Source organism: Pongo abelii, chromosome 13, assembly GCF_028885655.2.
Source record: "Pongo abelii isolate AG06213 chromosome 13, NHGRI_mPonAbe1-v2.0_pri, whole genome shotgun sequence".
NCBI classification, from domain to species: domain Eukaryota; kingdom Metazoa; phylum Chordata; class Mammalia; order Primates; family Hominidae; genus Pongo; species Pongo abelii.
Genome location: NC_071998.2, coordinates 114,258,370 through 114,273,960, shown reverse-complemented (window position 1 = coordinate 114,273,960; position 15,591 = coordinate 114,258,370). Strand labels below are relative to the sequence as shown.

The 15,591-nt window shown below is 38.3% G+C and overlaps 1 protein-coding gene across 8 annotated transcripts in view; it reads right to left on the bottom strand.

The window, feature by feature from the left end:
* Nucleotides 1-15,591, bottom strand: part of RABGAP1 (RAB GTPase activating protein 1) — a 172,951-nt gene that overhangs the window by 128,641 nt on the left and 28,719 nt on the right. Inside the window, exons 1-2 of one of the 8 annotated variants that reach the window (XM_054519403.2) lie at nt 5,372-5,921; nt 4,481-4,773 (exon numbers count right to left, since the gene is read on the bottom strand). The gene's annotated coding sequence lies outside the window, so the exon portion shown is untranslated. 8 annotated transcript variants of the gene reach the window in all.

Genomic DNA, 15,591 nt, shown 5'->3' with positions numbered 1-15,591 from the left:
TACTGCAAAGAGCCCAGTGCAAAACACAAACAATGTATTTTGAAGTCCAATAAAGACTTCTAATGTAATTTAGCACAAATATGAAGACGAAAAAAGCAAAACAAATATTTATGAATAGAAAAACTAAGAATTACATTTAGATTTGTGTTTATTTCCATGTACTCTACATTAAAAGGAACAGTTCTTTAGGAAAGTCCTGAATTGTGAAGGAAAACAATAAACATAAAAAGGCCAATTTAGCATTTAGCAGCTACTATAAACATATGACATAAACGTTTGCAGGGATGGAGACTGCATGATGAATTGTTTATTCATAATTCTGCTTACATAGCAGGGTGGTACTAAAAAAAACTGGGCTCAGAGTTGTTTTGTGGCACAACTCCAAGAGGCACCCCATTCACAGCATAGATTATCTGAATGGCTCTCACTAGAACCATAGTGTTCAAACCCTATGCAACTGAACTTAGTGGCCATACTTGGGCTCCCAAGTAAGACATATCTGGCTTTGGGACATTGCTCTGACATTAATTCTGTAACTGAGGGCAAATTAATGTCTGGGAGCCCCAGCAGTCTCATCTCTAAAATGAGGATGTTAATATCTATCTCACAGGATTGTTATTAGGGTTTGATAACATTATTGGGCACTTACGTATATTTCAGGCACTGTATCATGTGGTTTTTACAGAACTATCTCATTTAACCCTCACACCACAGTACCCGCCAAATAGTTAGCATCCAATGAGTGTTGGTATTCCTCCACCCCACTCTCAGCTCTTTCTAAAGAAACTCTGATCCACCTATTAGAGTTGAGGTTTGAAAACAAACAATAAACTTAGAAAGCAAGTAGTTCTACTTTTCATGGCCCAAAGAAACTCTAAGAACACACATACTATTCATGTACAAAAGCAGCATACTGGAATAACATTTGTCCTTTCTAAATATATCAAATAAGGGCAATATCTTATATGGTAGAACTGGCTACAAGTCTGTTTCCTTGAGAGCAAAATTGCATTTATGGAACTAAAGGACAAAATGTTCCAAAGGCAAAATCCAGAGTCATTTCCTGGTCTCAATTTTCTACTTCTAATTTTATAGTCCTTGTTTCCTTTCACTGCAACAATACCAACTTGGCCCCACTTGATTTGCCAGTTATACAAAGCTACTTCAGGCAGTTTGGGATCCTTTTCTGAAGGATATTTAGGCCATCAAGAAAACATGCTTAGGAAGGGACAGTTTGTGCTTGAGAAGTCCCTAGATGATCAGAAAATTAAAGACGAATTCCTGATGATCTACAGTTTCCACTATTTTAATCCTATTGCAGTAAAAACACAAATAAAAATGGTTCAAATTGAGTAATATTGATGAGCTTCAGCGTAAAAGCTGAGCAATTAAGAAGTATGTATGTTACTTATACATACTAAATAACCCTAGCTGTGTCAGAATACATGACACAAAATAACCAAAAGTCCAATTTGGATATTTGAAGATTTAGTTACTAATCTCAAACCTGCTTACACACTCATTCTGTGATCTTTGTTAAATCAGTAAATTTCTTTATGATTTACTTTATAAACCATGGCTGTTCTGATTATCAGTCTCTTTATCTTACTCTACGAAGGAAGAACCAACATAAAGTTACCATTAGAATTTCTAGTATTACTTTAAAATAAAAAGAGGGGAAAGAACAGCAGCTTGTGAATTTATCCTGAAAAGTCAACTGAAGACAGGCCCAAAACATTTACAACTGTTTCACTAAGTAATGGGATTATGGATGGGTTTTATTTTAATTTTTTTATTTTAAAAATAGAGACAGGGTCCCATCATGTTACCTAGGCTGGTCCAGAACTCCTGGGCTCAGGCAATCCTCCTGCCTCCACCTCCCAAAGTGTGTTGGGATTACAGGCATGAGCCACTGCATATGGCCATGGCTGGGTTTTAGTTACGTCTCTTACTGCCTGGTTTTCTATAACAAGCAGACATTATTATAACTAAAAAAAAAAAAAAATGACAAAGCCATTTCCATCTTGGGAGGAAAAGAAAAGCAAATACAATCAATTCTTCTACATACAGTAGTCCTGACTCCATATTCTTTCAAGCTTCTGGATCTTACCACGTTACAGACTCACTTGTTTGTACAGGGCACTCTTAATATTTTCTCAACTATCACCTACTACACATAACCTTTCTTTTCTTCTTTAGGCAACAATTACATTCTCACACAGTTCGCTCATACCTAGATTCTAGTACATGATGAATTGTATCATGATGACATATTTACTGATGTGTCTCCACCACCACCACCACCACTCTAACCCTCTTAATTAAACTGAGCTCATGTTCAGTAACTTTGCTGAATAAAAGCTCTGCATTACAAAGGACAAGATTACCAGGTTCTTTTTTTCTTTTTTTTTTTTGTTTGAGACGAAGTTTCGCTCTTGTCGCCCAGGCTGGAGTGCAGTGGCGTGATGTCAGCTCACCGCAACCTCCGTCTCCCGGGTTCAAGCAATTCTCCTGCCTCAGCCTCTGGAGTAGCTGGGATTACAGGTGCGTGCCACCACGCCCGGCTAATTTTTGTATTTTTAGTAGAGATGGGGTTTTGCCATGTTGGCCGGGCTTGTCTCAAACTCCTGTCCTCAGGTGATCCGCCCGCCTCGGCCTCCCAAAGTGCTGGGATTACAGGCGTGAGCCACCACGTAAAGCAGATTATCAGGTTCTAAAAAAGCAGTATCAGAAACCAAATCAGATTAGTTTCGGCATTACTGAGATAGACTGACTTTTGTTATCTGCTATTTTTATAAAGTTTGGCAATTTTCTTTCATCTAAATAATGTCAATTAGATTTTTCAAGAAGAAAACTCTATGAGGATTAGTTTAAAAAATTAACTGATCTGGCCAGGCTCAGTGGCTCATGCCTGTAATCCCAGCACCTTGGGAGGCCGAGGCGGGTGGATCACGAGGTCAGGAGATCGAGACCATCCTGGCTAACATGGTGAAACCCCGTCTCTACTAAAAATACAAAAAATTAGCCAGGCATGGTGGTGGGCGCCTGTAGTCCCAGCTACTGGGAGGCTGAGGCAGGGGAATGGTGTGAACCTGAGAGGTGGAGCTTGCAGTGAGCAGGGATCATGCCACTGCACTCAAGCCCGGGCAGCAGAGCGAGACTCCGTCTCAAAAAAAAAAAAAAGTAACTCATCTTTCTGCATAAGAAACCCTAGTTCATCAGTGCATCCCCAACCAGTATTTACAGAGTATCTTTGGGTAAGAGCTAAGATTCCCAACTGAGAGGAACATATAGTCCTAGTCAGATGGAGAAAATACATGTTCTGCTTTTATGGAAAGTTCTCACATTTTGATATGAGTTGTCAAAACATTTTATTACGAAAAATACCTGCTTATGGATGACTAGGTTAAAAAAAAAGAAATATACCTCTATGTATTTTGGGGTTTTTTTTTAATATATATAAAGAGATGGGCTCTCAGTATATTGCCTAGGCTGGTCTCCAACTCCTGAGCTCAAGCAATCCTCCCACTTTGGCCTCCCAAAGTGCTGGGATTACAGGTGTGAGCCATCACGCCCGGCCATACCTCTATGTTTTCTATAACTACACCATCACATAACACTTTTATTTAAAGGGCTTACGTAAAGCATTACCAACTCCAAGAAGCCTTCTTTGACCCTTCCCTCAAGCTGAGTTAGGTTTCCATCCTCTGTTCTATAGCACCCTTTGCTCATCTATACCACAGAATTCATCTAACTATACTGATGTTGAAAATTAAATATGGCCAGAGAATCTCTACAGCACCTCCAATCAAGAGATATAGCCTATTTACCCAAAACCTTGAATAAGAACTGGACTTGTGACTTGCTTTGAACAAGAGAATCCACGTGGTATAATTTCTAAGCCTCAGCCCTAAGGGCCTTACAGCTGCTACTCCTGTCCTAAGACTACCATGCTGTGAAGAAGCCTAAGATGAGCGACTACATGGAAGGAGACCCAGCCATACTACTCAAGCCCAGTCCCCACCCGACCCACCAGATGAAGTTGTATGAGCGCAAGATTGGCAAAAATCAACCAGTCAATCCACAAAATCAAGAGTAAACGTTTTAATCCACTGAGTATCGAGGTAATTTGGAGTTTTTTTCTTACAATTTTTATTTTTTTTTAAAAAGAGACAGGGTTGCACTGTTGTTGCCCAGGGTGGTCTTGAACTCCTGGGCTCCAGTGATCCTCCTGCCTCAGCCTCCCAAAGTGCTGGGATTACAGACATGTGCCACTACAATGGGGAGAGGTAATTTGTTACAAAGGAAAGAGTAATAGAAAAAAATGTAACAAGATTTTTAATTGTCATCTACCCTAAGCTATAAGCATCTTAAATACAGGCACCAAGTCCAGTTCATCTCTATTCTCATTCAGCCTTGTATTATTTTCTCTCTGGCTATGATGTTCTCCAGTTCTACTATCATTCCACTTGGGACTTACTGTGTTCTTTGAAGCCAGTGATTTATATCGTTTATCACTTCTGCAAAATATTCAACTATTATCTCTTCAAGTATTTTCTTCCATCTTCACCATTCTCTTATTATAGAACACTTAAGATGGTTGGTCCTTCTCATCTTAATTTTCATGTCTCTTAAATGGTCTTTCATATCTTATCTTTCAATGCTATCTTCTGGATAATTTCTTCAGATCCATTTTCCAGGTATTTGATTCTCTCTTCAGCCATGTGTAATTTGCTGTTTAACATATCTGCTGCACTTTTAATTTCACTGGCTCTAAATTTAATTGCAGAATTCCAGTTTTAGTTGGCTTAATTTTCACATTTTTTGATATTTTGTTCTTTTTAAATGTTTTCTAATTTTGCTTTAAGTCTTTAATGATTTTAATCATATTTCCCTTAAGGTTATACCTAATAATTCTAATGCCCAAGTTCTAGTGGGATTCAGTTCTGCTGGGGTTTGCTAACTTGCTCATAATAAGTAATTCTTTGTATATATTTGTAAATTTTGGATTGTGTGCTCTGTTTTAAGAGGGTTATCTGGGGAAATACCATGTAGCCTGAGTGGCAAGTATGTTCTTCCAGAGCAGTTCTGCAATTGCTTCTGTAAGGTGCCTGGAGTATTACCAATCAAGGAACATACAAGTAGTGTAAATTCAAACTCTAAACATACATGAAGGCAAGCCTGTGGGAACAAATTCCCAGCAAGACCCTCCTCCAAATTAGTGTCCAAGCTAAGAAATGTAAGTTTCCTTATGTTCTTTCTGTGACTACAGGTAGGATTTTTACCCTATCAAGTTAGGACGTAGCCCCTGAGTACACTTTCTGAGGAGATCTCAGCTCCAACACCTCTCTCTCTAAACCCAAGGCCTTACCTCTTGCCCAACGTAGTTATCAAAATCCAAGCACTTTGGTTATAAAGAAAATTCCTCAGTGCAGACCAAATGTCAGCCCGTATGTATAGTTCCAGCTTTCAGTACCCTCTTTGTTTTTGTTCCTTGAAGACTGTCATTACTTTCTTGTAAATACAGCTAGGCAATTAAAAGGGTGTTTGTTACATTTCAGCCAGCTTTCCTAATTATTTTATAATGGAAACTTCTTAGGCTGTGTCGGTTATCATATTTTCAAAAATGGGAATCCCTATCCTGTGATAGCTACTAGCTGTCAAATGACCTTTCAACAAGACACTCATCTGGGACTTTTGGAGTTTTGGCGTGGAATAGTGACAGACTTTTAAAACACGTTTTCCATCGGGTACACGTGGACATAAAGATAGGAGCAATGGACACTGAGGACTGCAACAGAGGGTAGGAAGGGAAGGAGACAGAGGGATAAGGGTTGAAAAAACTATCTATTGGGTACTGTGCTTACTACCTGGGTGTAATTGTACCCTAAACCTCAGATTCACGTAATGTACATTTGTAACAAACCTGTACATGTACCCCCTGAATCTAAAATAAAAGTTTAAAAAAACATTTCTTTTTTGAGACAGGGTATCACTATGTTGCCCAGGCTGAACCGCAGTGGCTATTCACAGGCATGCTTATAGAGCACTGCAGCCTTGAAGTCCTGGCTTTGAGCAATCCTCCTGCATCAGCCTCCTAAGTCGCTGGGACTATAGGTACACACTATGACACCCAACTCATGGTTCCACTTTTATGTTTATGTCCCAAGCATAAATGTTAGCACTAAAACAGAAACAAAGAAAAATTCCAGGGCCTGGCGTAGTGGCTCACACCTGTAATCCTAGCACAATGGGAGGCTGAGGCAGGTGGACCACTTGAGGCCAAGATGGCAAAACCCCATCTCTACTAAAAAAAAAAAATTAGCCCGGCATGGTGGCACACTGTCACATGACTGTAATCTCAGCTATTCAGGAGACTAAGGCACAAGTCATCTGAACCCAGGAGGCGGAGGTTGTAATGAACTGAGATTGTGCCGTGCCACTCCACTCCAGCCTGGGCAACAGAGCAAAACTCTGTCTCAACAAACAAACAAAACTTGAGAGCCTTGGAATTTATTAAATGTCATGTTGGCCAGGTGTGGTGGCTCATGACTGTAATCCCAACACTTTAGGAGGCCAATGTGGGAGGATCATTTGAGGCCAGGAGTTTGAGACTAATCTGGGCAACATATGAAGACCTTGCCTCTACAAAATAAAATAAAATAAAATGTTTTAAATTCCAGATTATACCACATTGAAATGGCAAAAAAAAAAAAAAATTGTTAGGAAGATAGACAAGATGCTCTATAAATCTTTTTTTTTTTTTTAAGTCATTCTGTTAGTCATTCTACTAAGGGCTGAGAAACGATACAAGGTTTCAAAAAGGAGAGTACCACTGTGCAAGATATCTCCAATAATACTATTATACCTTCCTCTGATGACAGACCTTAAAGATTTAACAATTTTAATAATTCCTCAATTCCAGTTCTATACATAATAACCTTAGATAATATACAAATGTACTGAAATTAAACACACAGAGGAAATATTTTAAATTTGGAGAACATGTTCCTCAATTTCCTTGTCTACAAAACACAACCATGGATCACTTAACAACAGGGATACATTCTGAGAAATGCACTGTTGGGCAGTTCTGTTGTATAAACATCATAGAGTGTACTTACATAAACCTAGGAAGCATAGCCCACTATACACCTAGGCTGTATGGTATAGCCTGTTACTCCTAGGCTACAAACCTGTATAGCATGTTACTACACTGAATACTGTAGGCAATTCTAACACAATGGTAAGTATGCGTGTATTAAACATATCTAAACACAGAAAAGGTACAATAAAAATATGGTATTATAATCTTTTGGGACCACCTTCATACATGCAGTTGGTTGTGGACTGAAATGTTGTCATGCAGGGCATGACTATACAGGTATTTCTTTCTGGTAAACAAGACAAATCATAGTTAGAAAGAATAAGACCTAGTATTTGCTAGCACAATACGGTGACTACAGTAAAAATGGTTTAATTGTACATTTAAAAATAACTAGCTGGGGGCAGTGGCTCACACCTGTAATCCTAGCACTTTGGGAGGCCAAGGCAGGCGGATCATCTGAGGTCAGGAGTTCAAGACCAGCCTGGCCAACATGGCAAAACCCCGTCTCTACTAAGAATACAAAAATTAGCCAGGTTTGGTGGTGCACACCTGTAATCCCAGCTACTCAGTAGGCTGAGGCAGGAGAATCACTTGAACCTGGGAGGCAGAGGTTGCGGTAAGCCCAGATCCTGCCACTTTACTCCAACCTGGGTGACAGAGCAAGACTCTGTCTCAAAAATAATAATAATTTAAAAAAAAATAAAAAATAAAAGTAAAAGAGTATAACTATGGTGGTAAAAAATGATTTAACTGAACATTTAAAAATAACTAAAAGAGTATAACTGCGCCGCACACAGTTTCTCATGCCTGTAATCCGAGCACTTTGAGAGTCCAAGGCAGGCAGATTACTTGAGGCCAGGAATTCAATACCAGCCTGACCAACCTGGTAAAACACCATCTCTACTAAATATACAAAAATTAGCCGGGCATAGTGGTGCATGCCTACTGTCCCAACTACTCAGAAGGCTGAGGTATGAGAATCATTTGAAATCAGTAAGTGGAGGTTGCAGTGAGCTGAGATTGCACCACTGCACTGCAGCCTGGGCAACAGGGCCAGACTCCACCTCAAAAAAAAAAAAAGGGGGTAGAATTGAATTGTTTGTAACACAAAGAATAAATGCTTAAGGTAATGGATACCCTATTTACCCTGGTGTAATTATTACTCGTTGCACACCTGTATGAAAATGTCTCATGTCTCATGTAATGCATATATACACATTAACGCATAAATATATACACCTACTATGTACCCACAAAAGTTAAAAATTAAGAAAAAAGGCAGGGCATGGTGGCTGACACCTGTAATGCCAGCACTTTGGGAAGCCGAGGCAGGTAGATCACCCGAGGTCAGGAGTTCAAGATCAGCCTAGCCAACATGGTAAAACCCCATCTCTACTAAAAATACAAAACATTAGCCAAGTGTAGTGGCATGTGCTTGTGATCCCAGCTACTCAGGAGGCTGAGGCAGGAGAATCACTTGAACCCGGGAGGTGGAGATCATGCCACTGCACTCCAGCCTGGGCAACAAGAGTTAAACTGTCTAAAAAAAAAAAAAATTTTTCAGGAAAAAAAAGACACATGAGACAGCAAAAAAAGTTGCTCTTCGTAAGATACCTGAGGGTTCCCCCCATGTACTATAAATGACTATCAAAGTAGAAACAGGAAGAGTAAGTCAAACTACTTTGAAAGTTTACAAGAAAATTTTCAAATGGAGGAAATCCAAAAGGAGACAAGATGGATTTACTTGCATATTTACTGCTGTCTTAATTTCTAGAAACTGTTCCTAGGCTAACTATTCTACTTACGCACAGGAAACTCTTCTCCCTAATCAAAGATTCTGCTCTCTTTTCATACTAGTAACATACCCTTTTTACTAAATAATTCCTGCCAATATGTAAATATCCTACAATCATTCAATAAAATCCATAACCCCTGCAGCTATCACTCAATTTTTCTGCCCTCATTTTATAGCAAAAGTCCTTGAAAAAGTTGTCTATATTTATTTCCACTTCTTTATCATCTCCTATTTACTAATGAACCCACACTAACCTTACTACAGTCCAATCTCTCCAAAAAAACCCATTATTCTTGAGGATCCCCAAGGCCTGCATCTTGTTACTTTTCACTTATTATCTAAATCAATCTATTAGCCAAATCAGACATACCTGATCACTACTGCTTTCCTGAAACACCTTCCTCACTTGTCTTCCAAGGAATTCTGCTCTCCTAGTGATACGGTTTGGCTGTGTCCCCACCCAAATCTCATTTTGAATTGTAACTCCCCCAATTCCCATGTGTTGTGGGAGGAACCTGGAGGGAGGTAATTAAATCATGGAGGCAGGTCTTTCCCGTGCTGTTCTCGTGATAGTGAGTCTCACGAGATCTGATGGTTTTTAAAACGGGAGTTTTCCTGCACAATCTCTCTCTTCTCTTGCCTGCTTCCATCCATGTAAGACATGACTTCCTTCTCTTTGCCTTCTGCCGTAATTGTGAGGCCTCCCCAGATGTGTGGAACTGTAGGTCCATTAAACCTCTTTTTCTTCCCAGTCTCAGGTATGTCTTTATCAGCAGTGTGAATACGAAGTAATACACCTGGGTTTTCTTATATCTCAGGAGTTATTTCTTCTCAGTTTTTTCTGCTGATTTCTCTTCATCTCAATCTTTGAATATTGAAGTACCCTAAGAACCAACTGTTATCACTTGTCTCTTCAATATCTACACTCACATTGTGAGTGGTCTCATCTAATTCTATAGCTTTATTTATTTTTTTATTTTTTTGAGACGGAGCTTCACTCTTGTCGCCCAGGCTGGAGGGCAATGGCACAATGTAGGCTCACTGCAACCTCCGCCTCCGGTGTTCAAGCAATTCTCCTGCTTCAGCCTCCCAAGTATCCAGGATTACAGGCTGTACCACCATGACCGGCTAATTTTGTATTTTTAGTAGAAATAGGGTTTCACCATGTTGGCCAGGCTGGTCTCAAACTCCTGACCTGAAGTGATCTGCCTGCCTCAGTCTCCTATAGTGCTGGGATTACAGGCCTGAGCCACTGCACCCAGCCATAATTTCATAGCTTTAAATAGCATGTAAATACTATTGATGGCAGCTACAACCAACCTCTCCTTAGTATTAGTCTCATACATCCAACTATCAAACTACCCACCTGACATCTCCAAAGAGACAGCTAACAGTCAACTCAAATGTAATATGTTCTCCTGACCCAATTCTGGACTTACCTTTCTCTTTCCCATCTCAGTAAATGGCATTACTGAGGTAACGCCATTACTTTTTAGTTCAGGATTAGACTAAACAGCCCAGGCCAAAATCTAGGAATCATCTACTTCTCTTTACCTCATACCCTGTATCTAATTTACCCACATTAATACCAAAACATATTCTGAATCAGAGCACATTTACCCCTGCTCTCCTTGCTACCATTCTTGCCCCTTTCCTGCTAATTGTCCAGGGAGCTTTTTAGAAAAGACTTATTGAGATATAATTCATAAACCATACAATTCATTCATTTAAAATGTATGTTCAATGGTTTAAGTATATTCACAGATATATGCAACTACCAAAGAAATTTTAAAACAAATTCATTACCTCAAAAAGTGGCACAGGCAGGGCACGGTGGCTCTCGCCTGTAATCCTAGCACTTTGGGAGGCCAAGGCAGGGGGATCACCTGAGGTCAGGAGTTCGAGACCAGCATGGTCAACATGGTGAAACCCCAACTTTACTAAAAATACAAAAAGTAGCCAAGCATGGTGGTGCATGCCTGTAATCCCAGCTACTCAGGAGGCTGAGGCAGGAGAATCTCTTGAACCCAGGAGGTGGAGGTTGAAGTGGGTTGAGATCACGCCACTGCACTCCAGCCTGGGTGACAGAGATTCCGTCTCAAAAAAAATTTTTTTTAGTACAAACATTGTTAAAAAGTAGCACAATATACCCTTAAGTTATCACCTTTCTATTCCCACTAGACTCCTCCAACCAGCCCTAGGCAACCACTCATTTTCTGTCTCTAAAGATTTGCCTATTCTGAATATTTCATATTCATGAAATTATGTAATTTGTAGTCTTTTGTGACGGACATGTCATTCAGCATAATGTTCTTAAGGTTCATCTATGTAGCAGCATGTATCAGTATTTTATGGCTTAATAATATTCCATTGTATACCACATTTTGTTTACCCATTCAGCAGTTGATGGTTTAGTTCTTTATACTTCCTAGAACTATTATCATTTACAAATTCTTTCATTGCATTTTTGTTGTTGTTGTTTTCACTTTTCTTGATATCTTTTTTTCTAAGTAGAGACAGGGTCTCCCTCTGTTGCCCAGGTAGGAATACAGTGGTTATGATCACAACGCACTGCAGCCTTGACCTCTCCAGCTCAAGAGATCCTCCCACCTCAGCCTCCAAATAACTGGGACTACAAGAGCATGCCACCACATTCAGCTAATTAAAAAAATTTTTTTTTCTTGTAGAGATGGAGTCTCTATATGTTGCCCAGGCTGTTCTCAAACTCATGGGCTCAAGTGATCCTCCCATCTCAGCCTCTCAAAGTGCTGGGATTACAGGCATGAACCACTGCACCTGGCCCTAGCACAATGTTGAAGATTGGTGGTGAGTGTAGACCTCCTTGTCTTATTCTTAAACTTAGGGGGGGAAGAATCACTCACCATCAAGTATGATTTTACCTGTGAGCTTTCTGTAAATGTCCTTTATCAGGTTGAAATGTTCCATTGTATTTCTAGTTTCAGTTTTCTCATTTCTTTTTTCATGAAAAGGTGTTAGATTTTCGTCAAATGCTTTTTCTGCATCTACTGAGATGATCATGTGGGTTTTGCTTTTTATTCTATAGATATGGTGTATTACATTAATAATTTTCAGATGTTAAAATAACCTTACATTCCTGGAATAACTCCCACTTGATCATGGTATGTAATCCTTTTTATATTTATATACCAGCTGAATTCACTTTGCTAGTATTTCAAGGATTTTTGTGTCCATATGCATTAAAGACATTGGTGTGCAGTTTCCCTTTGATGTCTTTGTCTGATTTTGGTATCAGGGTAATGGTGTTCTCACGGAGTAAGTTGGGAAGTATTCCCTACTTTTCTATTCCAGAGAAGAGTTTGTGCAGAATAGATATTAATTCTTATTTAAGTATCTGGTAGAATTCAACAGTATAGCCACCTGAGTCCAGGGTTTTCTTTGGGGTACTTTTTTGATTACCAATTCAATCTCTTTGTTATAGATCTGTTCAGACTATTTTATCAGTTTCATTAGTGTCGCTCTAGAAATTTGTCCATTTCATCTAAATTACCTATTTATGGGCACACAACTCTAGTATTCCTTCATAATTCTACATATTATCAGCAGTATTATCCCCTTTCATTTATGATTCCAGTAAATTGTCTTCTTTTTTTGTGGTTAATCTAATTAAAGCTTTGTCAATTTTGTTGGTATTTTCAAAGAATCAATTTTTGGTTCCACTGATTTTTCTCTACTGCTTTTCTATTCTGTTTCATTAATTTCTGTTCTTTTATTTTCCTTCCTCCTGACTGTTGTAGGTTTAGTGTACCTTTCTACCAGGGTCTTAAGGTGGAAGGTTAGGATATTAAGTTTAGGTCTTTCTTCTTTCTTAATGTAGGCACTTAACAGCTATAAATCTCCCTAAGAACTGTTTAAGCTGTATCCCATAAGTCTTAGTATATTGTATCTGCATTTTCATTCATTTCAAGTATTTTCTAACTTCTTTTTTGATTTTTTTCTTCAACTTTTTATTTAGGAGTATATGTTGTTTAATTTCCCTGTAGTAGTGAATTTTCAGTTTTACTTCTGTTATTGATTTCTAGTTTCCTGCCCTTATGGTTGGAATAATATACTTTGGGTGCACTTGAAAAGAATGAATACTCTGCTATTGTTGGGGTGAGTGTTCTACAGAGATCTGTTAGCTCTAGTTGGTCAACAGTGTCATTTAAGGCTTCTATCTCCTTATTGATTGGCCTAGTTGTCCCCTTCATTATTGAAAGCAGTGTATTATAATCTTCAATAATTTTTTTTTTTTTAATGAGACGGGGACTTGCTATGTTGCCCAGGCTGGTCTCGAACTCCTGAGCTCAAGCAATCCACCCGCCTCAGCCTCCTGAATTGCTGGGATTACAGGCGTAAGCCACCACACCCAGCTAACAATTATTCTTGAATTGCCCATTTTCTCTTCATTTCTGTCAGTTTTTGCTTTATGCATTTTGGTGCTTGGTTATTAGGTATGTAATTGTTAGATGTTTGTGATGGACTGATCCTTCTCATTACAAAATGTCATTATTCATATATCACCTCTAGTAAAGTTTTTTGTTTTAAAGTCTATTTTGTCTAAAATCAGAATAGCCAATCCAGCTTTCTTATAATTGCTGTTTGCATTATATTTTTCCATCCTTTTATTTTAAATCTATTTGTATCTCCAAACCTAAAGTATATCTTGTAGATACCATACAGCTGGATCATATATTTTTATCCAATCTAACAGTATCTCCCCTTTTGATTACACTGCTTAATCTATTTACATTTAGTATTATTATTGATATAGCTGGATTCAGGAGTGCCAACTTTATCATTTTTAGTGTGTCTCTTATCTTTTTTGTGCCTCTATTATTGCTTTCTCTTGGACTTAGTAAATATTTTCTAATATAGCATTTACATTTCTTTAATGATTTTTTTCCACATATATTTTTACTTGTATCCTTGGTAGTTCCTCTGGGAACTTACAATGTACTATTTTTATTATTATTTTTTTTTAGAGAGGGTCTCACTCTGTCACTTGGGCTAGAATGCAGTGGTGTGACCATGGCTCACCAGAGCATCAACCTCCTGGGCTCAAGTAATTCTCCCACCTCAGCCTCCCAAATTGCCTTCTGACTACAGACACACACCACAATGCCTGGCTGATTTGTGCGGGTTTTTTTGTTTGTTTGTTTTTGTAGAGACGGGGTTTCACCATGTGGCCCAAGCTGGTCTTAAACTCCTGGCCTCAAGCAAACCACCCACCTCACTCTCCCAAAGTGCTGGGATTACCCTTTTTATTTTTTTTAATCTTTAAGCTCTGTTGGACTTGAAACAATGTACATCTTATCAGAATGAGCATCTGATTTATACTCACTCAATTCCACTGAGAAATAGAAACATTATTCACACATAGCTCTATTCCCTTCCCCCTGCCTTTTGTGGTATTGCTACACACATTATATCTATAAATGTTAGAAGTCCAACAATACACTGTCACAATTATTACTTTATATAATTTTACATATACCTTTAAAGAAGTTGAGAGAGGAATCAATGTACATTTACAGCTTTTCTTATATTAACCTTCTTATTTATCGTTTCTGGTTTTCTTCATTTATTCTTATGAATTTGAGTTACTATATGGAGTTATTTCCTAGCCCAAACACAGATCTGTCCCTATCTTATCTCCTTTTTCCTATTATTGGCAAATATATTACATTTCCGCATCTCATAGGCCCAACAATATACTATATACGTAGTATATAGTACTGCAGTAAAATGCAGTAAATATACTAAGATTTATGGGATACAGCTTAAACAGTTCTTAGGGAACTTTACAGCTATTAAGTGCCTATATAGATACACATGATATATACACAACACAAAAGAGAAAAGGAGAAAATATGCATTTATAGTGTTATTACTACATAATTATTTTTACTGGTGCTGATTTTTCATGTGGATTAAAATCATCATTTGGAGTAACTTGCTTTCAGCCTGAAGAACTTCCTTTAGTGTTTCTTGTAAAGTGGGCCTGCCAACAGCAAATTCTCTGAGTTTTTACCTCAGAATGCCTTTACTTCAAGGAACCTTCAGTTTTGAATAACAGCTTTGCTGGACATAGAACTGTTGGTTAACAGTTTTTTTGGTTTAAGTGCTTTGAATATGTTGTCCCACTGGCTTCTTGCCTCCATTTTTTTGCTGAGAAGTTAGCTATAAATCTTATGGGCAGGTTCCCTTGTAAGTTGATGAGTCAGTTATCTCTTGCTACTCTCTCAAGATTTTTTCTTTGTCTTTGGCTTTTAGCATTTTTACCAAGATATTCCTCTTTGTGAATCTCTTTGCATCTATCCTACATGGAGTTCATTCAACTTCCTGGATATATAAATTATTGTTTTTAAATAAATTTGGGATGTTTTTGGACATTATTACTTAAAATTTTTTCCTAGTCATTTCTCTTTCTCCTCTCCTTTTGATACTCCTATTACAAGCATGTTGGTACACTTAATAGTTTCCCATATTTTTCTGAGCCTGTTTTTTTCTACATTGTTTTTCTTCATGTTCTTTGAGTAACTTCTACTGATCTATCATCAAGTTCATTAACTCTTTCTTTTGCCAGTTGAGATGTACTGTTGTGCCCTCAAGTGAGTTTTTCATTTCAGTTACTGTGATGTTCCATTCCAGAATTTCCATTTGCTTC